Genomic DNA, 11,372 nt, shown 5'->3' with positions numbered 1-11,372 from the left:
AGAAAAAGAACGCTACAAACACCATGACAAAAAAATAAGTTCTTCTTCCTCTAGTTTTCTGTGATGGGCAGAGAACTTCAGAAGATCTAGCCTTTGGAGTTCATACATGTGTATGTCAAAATAAAAATAAATAAATGGGTATGCATCTGTATATAGTAAAAAAATTAATCAAATCACATAATCAAATTCCAATATTAGTGAACAAAACTGGAAGAAATTTGGAAAGGGGAAGGAGCAGCTCATAGAACAAAAGGGCTGCTAGAGGTAGCACTGTCAGAAATGATAGTCCTATGTGTTTGCTCACTTCTAACATTTGGCACCATCTTTATTTTCTTTAGACTGTGATCAGCTAGCTATGAGTTGCCCCCAGACTTTATCACAACCACCAGATCCTAAGGAGGGAGTCAATTTACCGTATTTTTCAGACTATAGGGTGCACTTAAAATCCTTTAATTTTCTCAAAAAATGATAGTGTGCCTTATGTATGAATTCTGGTTGTGCTTACTGACCTTAAACCGATTTTATGTGGTACACAGCGCTCAAAAATCTATCAAAAAATGTTTTAGTATGGCAGCTACGAAGCCGCACCACTTGATGGATTGTCGGAGCGTTAGGGTTACTGTAGTGAGGAGCCTCGCAAAGTAATCTGGGTCCAAAACTCCGTCCGCTTCAGGTCCCAAAATCAAATGAACACTGCAGTATCACTGAGAGTTAAAAACTGTCTAAATTCTTTCATCTTTAATAAAATGATCAGCGTTGCTGTTTTACCAGGTGTAACAATTAGGTTTAACATCCAGACATACATGAAAACAGAATTTAGATGTTAGCAGGAAGTTAGCTTGCTAGTTTCCACGTAAACATGATATAGCATGTTCTGAGTGAGAGATTTCTGAAATAATTAAAATGTACAGCTCTGCTATCACTTCCGACATAAATGAAGACAGTAAACTATACAGCAGTGACATTTGTAGGGTTACTGAAGTTGGGCTAGCTGGTATATAATGATGTGCTATGTGATCGTTAGCGACACAGCTATGTTAGCATAACATGAACACAGTGAAGCTGTAGGATGAACGCTAACTTTTTTCCACTTGATAAAAGTTGGGTTCCGTGAGAACATGAGGGTTCCCGATGGTTATGGACAAATGCAATCACATGGCAGGATGCTGTAAACGGACCAAACTTCAGTCAGGAGAACAACTGAGATAATCCATCCATAATACGAGGTTAGTCATTAATATACTGCAACAACATGGGAATAGAGCAGCTACGAGAGAATTCAGCATTCATGAATCAATGATACAGAAGTGGAGGAAGCAAGAAGAATGAGTTGAGTAAAGTTTGACCTATCTAACTAATTTGTTTAGCTTAATGCACTTTATAATCCGGTGCGCCTGATGTATGAAGACAGACCTGTTCATCGACAGTGCGCTTTATAATCCAGTGTACTTTATGGTCCGAAAAATACAGTAAATGGCAGTTAGATTACTCTCTTCTTAGTACAGAAAACATTGGATCGTGGAGTTACATAGTTAGTAGTTTTCTGCTCTCTCTCATTGTCAGAGGAGTCTTGCTGGAGATAGGAACATTCTGAAGAAGTCCTCAATACTGTTGACATGCCTTCTTCAATGGAAGCTGAGTCTAGGGAAAGTGGACGCAGAAAGATATGTCTGCTCTCTACTTCTCTACTTGGAGCGCTGACCCTATGACCTGAACCTGGGTAAGGAGCAGACAATGGATATGAGAAGAGGGTTGGTTAGTTTCTCTCTCTGACCACTGCAGGGTGCTCATCACTCACTTATATTTTCATGTTTTTGTTTTCACTTCCTTTTAACATCAGCAGAGGGGGTGCTTTGCATTTTGCATTTCCTCAAGACACCAGTTGCATCTCTTCCTTATATCTAAACTGCAGCCGGTAAACATGTAATTGAGTGGAAGCTGAAGGCATATCTACACAAATTTTTTAACAAGTATACATGGATTTTATATTGCTGTCATATTCCTACTGGCAAACACAGGAACTACCCAAAATTATAAAAATACAGAATAAAATTTCTTTTAAGTCCAGTTCTGTGGTTGTAAATGGCCCTGCCTACCTTTCTTGTCGTTAACACGGAACTTTTAAGGTAGGAATGATAATAAGATAGGAAACCATTAAAATAACAAATTAGAATAACAAATTAAAATTTTCACAAGTGCAAAACTGTGCTGAAATATTAAAACAGTCTCTAAGGAGTGCGGCACAGGAACAAAATGTTAATTTTGGGGGGAATTTCGAACAAAACTGTTGTGGCCTTTGACGCGCATGTTCACACTGGAATCAACTGTGTGAAGTGCAGACCGCTAACCATAATAAAAACCCATGGTGCTTCTTGTCATGACACGTTTCTGTAGGAGATTTGTTTATATTCCACTTGACCCACTCGAGATTGATGCTACCAGACACTCACTACAGTCAAATGCTTTCTCCTTTAAGGTTTCCCAGAAGCCATTTCTCTCTCCTGTGGTAGTGGTTCTGCCTCACAGGAAATAGAAGAAGCCCCTGATTTCACTGACTGAAATCAGGGGCTGTACTGTCTGCTGCATGCATGCTAGTTTACTTGACATTTTCTGTGGTGCTCCATGGTAGTGTCCATTTTGCTCTTCAACTCTGCGCATCTGCTTTGATGGCATCTCTTTAATGAATGCACTATGGGGCCAGCTTCTATAATATTAAGGGATCAATTTGGGGCTTTAAAGCAGGTTTGTAGCACTCACATTTGCGAGCCCAACTGGATCATTGACTATAGGGTATATCCTTGGGCAGTTTGCCATCAAGCATCATGACCACAACACAGCTGAGCAGTCAGGGCCATTGAGTACACTTTTGGCTTTCCTACACAGGACAAAACTTCAGTGTTAGAGAGCTTGTCTTTCCAAGTGACTGAAAACAAAGGACACTGCTGCATTTGGTCAAACTGCCACAAGCTTCTGGTATGAGCACCATGTCACAAAACCCTACATGACAAATGATATGAACACAGCTCTGTAGACCTTGAACTTCAGTAGACACTTGGTAGTTGAATATTTTATGATCAGACAGGATCTGAAGCAAACCAGAAGCAAAGCAATATTTCCTGATATGAAACTTGGTTTCCGAATCAATGGAAGTGATAGATGTATTTGTGCTTTCTAACTAGCAAAACAGCATTTAGTTGAATGTTTGATTGATTGAATCTTATTTTGAACATGTTGAAAAAGTACAACAACATAGAATTAAAAGAGACAAATAAACAAAGCAAAACAAAAGGAAAACGAGCAACCACAACTACAAATAACTTTCATGTTCAAAAAGGAGCAGGAAGAAGCATAAGCTTATTTAATCCCACCCCTTTTCCACTATCTGGTAATCAATAGACTACAGAAATACCTCCTTGCAATTACATTATATGTTATGTGTATTTTATTTATTTATTAATTTTTTTATATATATACATATATTTATATATATGTTTCTATCTATCCATACATACATAAATACACATACACACATATACACATTTTCAATAACCCCAGTAACACCTCAAAGGATACACAACCTACAGATATATATACCCATACCAACATACCTGTGCACCTGCACACACATGAAAATATTGGACAAGAACACCCTATCAAATCTCTACCTCCTCCCTGTACCCTGTAAAAACCATATCCTTAAACCGCTTTTTAAACTGTGCCATGCTTGGACATTGCTTCATATCTTCACTTAGTCTGTTCCACAGCTTCACTCCACACACAGAGATCCAAACACTTTTTAATGTTGTACGGATACAAGGATGTTTTAAATTTAATTCCCCCCTCAAATTGTATCCCCGTTCCCTTTAGAAAACAGTTTTAGAATATTGTCAGGAAGCAGGTTATTTATTGCTTTATACATAATTTGTGCAGTGAGAAAATGAACCAGATCTGTGAAGTTTACAATTTTTGATTTTAAGAATAGTGGATTTGTATATTCTCTGTAACCAGTTTTATGGATTATCCTTATGGCCCTTTTTTGTAATATAAAGATTGATGATAGCGAACATTTGTAACTATTGCCTCAAACCTCTGCACAGTAATGCAAATACGGTGCAATCAGGGAACAATAGAGAATGTGGAGTGATTTGTGGTCCAGAATGTGTTTTACATTACTCAAGATTGAAACACTTCTTGAAATTTTGTTATGTATATGATTTATGTGAGACTTCCAGTTTAATTTATCATCTATAACAGGGGTGCCCAATCCAAGTCCTCAAGAGCTACTGTCCTGCAGCTTTTAGATGCATCCCTACTCCAACACAGCTGAATCAAATGGTTTGATTACCTCTTCTGTATGCCACCAAGTTTGGCAAAGGCCTGATAACAAGCCATTCATTTGATTCAGGTGTGTCTGACCAAGGATGCATCTAAAAGCTGTAGGACGGTAGCTCTCGAGGACTGGGATTGGGCACCCCTGATCTATAATCACACTAAGAAACTTATGTTCAAGTACTCTTTCAATTTCCACACCATCTATATGAATCTGCACTTGTGCATTTCTAAGGGAATTCCCAAATAAGATTATTTTAGTTTTACTTAGATTTAGCGATAGTTTGTTCCTGTTAAACCATTTTTTAATTTTGCACATTTCTGAAGTAATTGTATCCAGCAGCTCCTTTAGATTCCCCCCAGAACAAAAAAATATTTGTGTCGTCTGCAAATAATACTAATTTTAATATATCAGATGCCTTACAAATATCATTTATATAAATAATAAATAATTTTGGACCCAGTACAGAGCCTTGTGGAACACCACAAGCAATGTCCAAGCATGATGAGGAATGGACACCCAGCTTCACAAATTGTTTCCTGTCACTTAAATAATTTTTCACCCAGTGCAGTACAACCCCCCTGATCCCGTACCGTTCCAGTTTATTAATTAATATGTCATGATTGATTGTGTCGAATGCTTTCTTGCGATCCAGAAATAGTCCAGCTGCATACTGTTTCTGATCTATAGCATTTGTAATCTCCTCAATTGATTCGATTAATGCCAGAGATGTTGATCTTTTTGATCTGAATCCATATTGACTGTCAGAGAGTAATTTATATTTATCTAAGAATTTGTCTAATCGTTTATTAAACAGGTTTTCTAGGATTTTGGAGAATTGTGGTAGTAAAGAAACAGGCCTGTAATTTGTGAAGTGGTGTCTATCCCCAGTTTTATACAGCGGCACAACTTTAGCTATTTTCATTTTGTTTGGAACTTTTCCAGTCTGAAATGATAAGTTGCAAATATATGTTAGAGGTCCTACAATTCCTTCAATGACCTTCTTGACGATTTTCATGTCAATATCATTACAATTAGTAGATGTTTTATATTTACACATGGGTACAGTATCAATTATTTCTTTTACCTCCACTGCTGTGAGGAACATTGAGTCAGGCATTCACTACAGTCTACTGATGGCAGTGACTCAGGAATTTGTTCTGCCAGATTTGGTCCAATATTTACAAAATAATGATTAAAGCTGTTGACCACACCACAGTGTTTTACATAATACTGCCATTGTCAATAAAATATTGAGGATAACTTTGTTGGTCCAGAATTATTTTTAATGATACCGTATAAAACATCCCATATTCCCTTCATATTATGTTTATTGTTGATCAATGTTTTACTATAATACTCCTTTCTACATACACGTATAATATTGGTCAACCTATTTTTGTATTTTTTATATTTCAGCATCTTTTGTTCTTTGTTTTAGGAATTCCCTATAGAGTGTATTTTTCTTTTTACATGCATTTTGTAAAGCCTTAGTGATCCATGGTCTATCTGAATATTTGTGCTTTCTGTTGTATTTTATTGTTGGACAGTTTTTATCGTACAATTCCATGAATATTCTTAAAAATATGCCATATGCAATATCAATATCAGTTTCTTTGTACACATTGTCCCGGTCCTGATTTAATAGATCGTTCTTAAGTGCATTCATAGTTTCTTCTGTCCTTACACGTCTGTATCTCTGTTGTTCTTCATGCTGATTTCTCTTATAATTAGTGTCATAAACTGCAAAAACTGGTAGGTGATCACTGATGTCATTAATTAATAATCCGCTCACAATGTTGTTTTCCATATTGTTAGTGAAAATATTGTCAAGTAAGGTGGCACAATGTGGTGTAATTCTGCTAGGCCTGGTTATTTTAGGATGTAAACTCAAACTGTAGTGTTTAGAAATTCGTCGGTCATTTTATGCTTTTTCAGATTCAACAGGTCAATATTAAAATCACCACAGATAAACATAACTTTTTGATTTGTTTTAGAGAATATTTCTTCTATGAAGTCATTAAATACTTGAATACTAGAGCCAGGTGTTCTATATATACAGCTAATTATTACATTTTTCTCTTTTTCCTTATAAATTTCAATTGTTATACATTCTAATAAATTATCAGTCGCAGTTGTCATACTTTCCACCACCTTGTAATTTAGGTTTTTATCCACATACACAGCTACTCCCCCTCCACTTTTGTTCCTTCTATTTACAAAATTCACATCATATCCCTCCAGTCCAAAGTCCAGTCCTTTCTCAGCATTGATCCATGTTTCAGAAATGGCAATAATTCCAAATGGATTTGTCAGCTCATTTAGATATTCCTTTATATTGCTGAAGTTGGCATACAGACTTCTGCTATTAAAATGGATTATTGATAATTTATTTTCTGTGTTGATGGTGTGTTTAAATTGTTCATCAGTGAAGTAGCAGCAGTTATTGCTGATGTTGTAGAAGAAATTATTTTCTGGGTCTATATCCTTTTCTAAGTCTAGAACATTATGGTCTGTGTATTGAAATGTTCTCAGTTCCAGATTATCATAAACAGAATTCCAATGAGTTATATTGATATTGTTGCCGGATGCAGATGAAGTTCTGCATCCGAAATACAGATGACTGGATCTCCGTACAGGAAGTGAGATGCTGGCTGGTATAGCCAAAGTGTTTTTGCTGCCATAGTAAAACAGCTGGTGACCTTCTGCAGTTCATGGAAAGAACAGCAAGAGCACAATAATCTTCAAACTGTAGTTCATGGGTTACTATTTCCCTGATTGTGGTACTTGTGCTGAGTCTTACAAGACTGAGAATATTTGATTTTTTTCACAAATGCTTTGCTCAGAGGTTCTATTCTAAGGAGCCCCGCAAGTGACATGGGAGAAAAAAAAACTTAAGATGATGTTTAGCGAGATCTCGCAAAACTAACTCGGGATCTCGCAAAACTTTTGCGAGATCTCGCAAAACAAACTCGGGATCTCACAAAACTTTTGCGAGATCTCGCAAAACAAACTCAAGAGCACCTGGCTGCAGCCACTGGGGAGCGCCATATTGCGACCTCCACAGTAACCGGAAACACGTGACCTCCACAGTAACCGGAAGCACGTGACCTCCACAGTACCCGGAAACACGTGACCTCCACAGTAAACGTAAACACGTAACTTCAGTTAAATCGACTTTGACAGCGAAAACTAAATTGTATTTTTGTTACTATTGATGCTGCTGATAAATAAATTTGATTCTAAGTGTTTTTAACCCAGATTGTTAAAAAAAACACTTAGAATTTATTTATCAGCACCTTTCGCGAGAGTTGAGGCTCGGGTGTGAAGTGTATGATTTTCAGGGTTTTTAATCGTTAAGTCGGGTTCCCTGGGTCTTTTCCCGTGTTGTAGTCGTGTGTCTTATTTTGAAAGAACTATTTACGCGTTACCATAGCGACCAGAGAGCAGAGAGGAGGATGTTATTCTCAGTGTTGTTGGTGCATTTCAGGAGGACCCTGCTAATAAAGTTACACAATCACACAGTGAATTCGCGTTTATTATTATATTTACAAAATACCACCGTTTTTGTCTTTGTATCATTTTATTTTGTTGTATTTATCCGCGACACCTTAAAGGCTGGTCCGTGAAAATATTTTCTGACATTAAACTGGTCCGGGGTGCAAAAAAGGTTGGGGACCGCTGCTGTACAGTACATAATGACAATATTATTAATAGTAGAGTCTGGGACATCTAATTGATTAACATCCACATTGATTATCATGCACTATTATTTTTGTTCAAGGAGAGTAAAAACTATAAAACTCTCTCTCAGCTTGTCCGTTGCCAAAAATGGCCACTTTTGTGTATGTTCACAAAATGCTGTAAAATGTATATTTATTAAAACATTTATCTACCTTTACCGACTTTAAACCGACACTTTAAATTAGCACCACTTCTTTTCAGCAAAACCAAAATTTTATCTACATTCTGTTTTTTACACTTTAAATGCCAGTTAGGTCAGCCAGTAACTTTTCAGATAAAACAGTGATAAAGTCCTAATGGTTTCATAAATCTTCGTATTTTATTTTATTTTTTCATATAAGCATCGGGGACAAGGCTGTCTTGCAATTGTTGAGGTCACTAGTGTACACCCTATTTCTTCCAGGATCACTCTTCATTTGTAGGTTTTAGTGGACTCCCAGTACTGTGAAGTGATTTTCATGGGACAAAGGCATTGTATTCCAAGATCTGGGAGATTGTAGAGATGAGCAGTGATGCCTTTCTTACCATCTTTCCAGAAAGATAAGTGATCTGGAAGCTGTTAGGCTTACTTACAGCAGTAGCACTTTTTGCATCTGCATAAACTCCAGGACACATTTACTAACAGTGTTTGTTGCTGTGTGTGCTGCAGCTGCAGCTTTTAATTTTTTTGATAGAGTTAATATTTTGGCTATGGTGTCTTGTTATGAAATGCACAAGAGTAAAAGTGTTAGCATGTGTGTCAAAGCTAAGTTTGACTGGGAAACACAAAGGTCAATAACCTGTATCAACAAAAATTCACTGCAGCCTGTGTAATATTTGATGCGTCATAATTTATTCCCAGTCTATCTTGCAAATACATATTTGCGTTGCAATGTCATGCACAAACACACAACTATTAGATCCTTAAGATCAAACCTGTGTCATTCTTTTGGTCCACTGCAGTGTAGTAGTCAAAAAAGAAGAAGTGAAGTGGCCACAAATGGACAGGATAGAGCCCAGAGGGTTAATGCGTAAAATGTATAAAAATATTATTAATTACGGGGTAATACATTAATGTTAATATCAACAATAAGCTTTTTACTTTGAAGTTACAAGTATAAACCATGCTGTTACATTTACACTTAAATTTTTTACTATTAGTATGGACATGGAAACAAATGAACAACATTTTATAATAAGGTTAACTGGAATTCTGTACACTGAAAAACAAACAACACATAAAAAACACAAACAAACAGACAGTGCCTTCATCTGTCCATTAAATGTCAAACATCGCATTGACCCATAGTCCCTGCTCGTCAGCAGCACATGCTTTTAAAAAGAGCTCCATGTCCTCTGCAAACTGAAAAACAAAGAGGAAGAAGTCCCTCTACACAAAAACACTGCAGATGACAGGCCAGGCAAACATCTATTGATCTGTTTGAATGCCTCCTCATCATGTGAGCCTTGAAGTTTTTTTTGTAAGAAGACTAAGACCACAGTGAGGGCGTTTCATTTCCATGGACTTTCCACAAGCCACAGTTTCATTTAGCACAGAGGGTAGAACACATGAATGTTCTACCAAAGATTCAGAAAACGGTTTAGATGCTGGAGACATGGAGAGGGAGATGTGGCTCCACAGAGAGTGCAGCGGGAGAGAGGCGGGGCTCCACGGAGAGTTCAGTGGGGAGCAGTCCTAAACGCTGACATGACAATATTTGCCTTGCCATATCCCCACGCTGTATGATTGTCATGTTATAGACAGGGCAGTGAAAGTGCACCGGCATATCATTTTGTCTGTAAGAGAGAAAAAAAGAAAAAACCAACATGTAATTTAAATGTAGTTGTATAGAATGCAATCAGTTTATCTAACAATCAGATTGTACATATTAACAAAAATATCCAAGCCATCCTCAATAATGAAAGCAAAATGGTGTGGATCACAAGAGCTGTCAGGAAATGTGGTGAACATGAAAAAAATTTTAATGAAAACACACTTTTTTTCTCTTGCTGATGAATGCACTGAACTGTACAATGTGAAAAGCAACTTTTAAGTCAACAAAGGGACTGCAGAGGTGCTGAAAAGAAGTGCATATTTATAACTTTAACTATGAGGTATATTTAATACCAACATACCTTTGAAAGGCAAAGCATTTTTAATGTGTCCATTTATTTGCTCCTCAATCTTTGCCCTGACAGTAGGGCTGAAAGTGGGGCACAGAGGGCAGTGAAAGAGTCTTCTGCAACACGTGGTGCATTCCTGCAATTCTGGCTTGGAGGCAGAATTCCAAATTGATATGTGCATCTAAAACAAATAGAAAATCAAATAAACACCATATACACATTTAAGTTCAGGTTTTAGCAGAAATAACACGTTACAGTTAGCATGTGAGAGATTTGGGAGAAAATTCTTTACAAAAACATAATTTACAAGACACTTTTATTTGGGACATACGTATATATTGACATATAAAAGACAATTTAACAAAGGCTAACTAAAATCTGGGCAATAAAAAAGCAGTAGAGCATAGAATAGAGAATATTAGTATTTATAAATATATAAATCTCTTTGTGACAAACTTTACAATGTTTTTGCAGGTGGAATGAGAGACATGAATAAAGCACAATATGCAGTAAATGGAACAATGTGCATCGATGTTACTGACAGTGAAAAGTAGTGAAGTGAATTTGTTCATAACAAGCAAAAATCAAATACGTTTGAAACTGACCACTAAATGCTAACCAGATGTGTCAAAAGTGCACACATTACTAAAGTTTAGATCCCTCGGGGGTATGACAGTTGTTGTAACGCTAACAAAGTGCCAACATAATCAGTGTAAGCAAACTAGATGATTCCTAGAATTATACAATTATTAACGGCAAATTTATACATGAAAAACTCTGTCCCAACCTTTACGATCCACTTGCAAGGTTTCCACAGTCGATGATGCACGCAGGAACGTATTTCTGCCGATTGTGGAGGTCACGTGTTTCCGGTTACTGTGGAGGTCACGTGTTTCCGGCTACTGTGGAGGTCACGTGTTTCCGGTTAGTGTGGAGGTCCCAATATGGCGCTCCCCAGTGGCTGCAGCCAGACCCTTCTCAACAAACTCGGGATCTCACAAAACTTTTGCGAGATCTCGCAAAAGTTGAATTCCAACAATGGCGGCAGCTACTTAGTTGTAATATTACTCTTTCTGGGTCACAAAATAAACTTTTAAGATATTTTGATGCGTGAATGTAGCTGTGTAAACGTCAAATATCTGCTCGGTTTACAAGACATCACATATTTGCAAAAGTGCTCCGACGTTTTCGGAGA

At 37.1% G+C, this 11,372-nt stretch overlaps 1 long non-coding RNA gene across 1 annotated transcript; it reads right to left on the bottom strand.

Annotated features, from left to right (window-relative positions):
• Window positions 1-8,884: 8,884 nt before the first annotated feature.
• LOC109197041 (uncharacterized) lies at window positions 8,885-11,152 on the bottom strand. Its single transcript, XR_002058356.2, has 3 exons — window positions 10,965-11,152; window positions 10,190-10,358; window positions 8,885-9,850 (listed from the first exon to the last, which is right to left on the bottom strand). It is a non-coding gene; the product is annotated as an uncharacterized LOC109197041 (long non-coding RNA).
• Window positions 11,153-11,372: the final 220 nt, after the last annotated feature.

This window comes from Oreochromis niloticus, linkage group LG23 (assembly GCF_001858045.2).
Source record: "Oreochromis niloticus isolate F11D_XX linkage group LG23, O_niloticus_UMD_NMBU, whole genome shotgun sequence".
Classification (NCBI taxonomy): Eukaryota; Metazoa; Chordata; class Actinopteri; order Cichliformes; family Cichlidae; genus Oreochromis; species Oreochromis niloticus.
The sequence above is the reverse complement of the archived record's forward strand: the minus strand, read 5'-3'. Positions and strand labels throughout refer to the sequence as shown.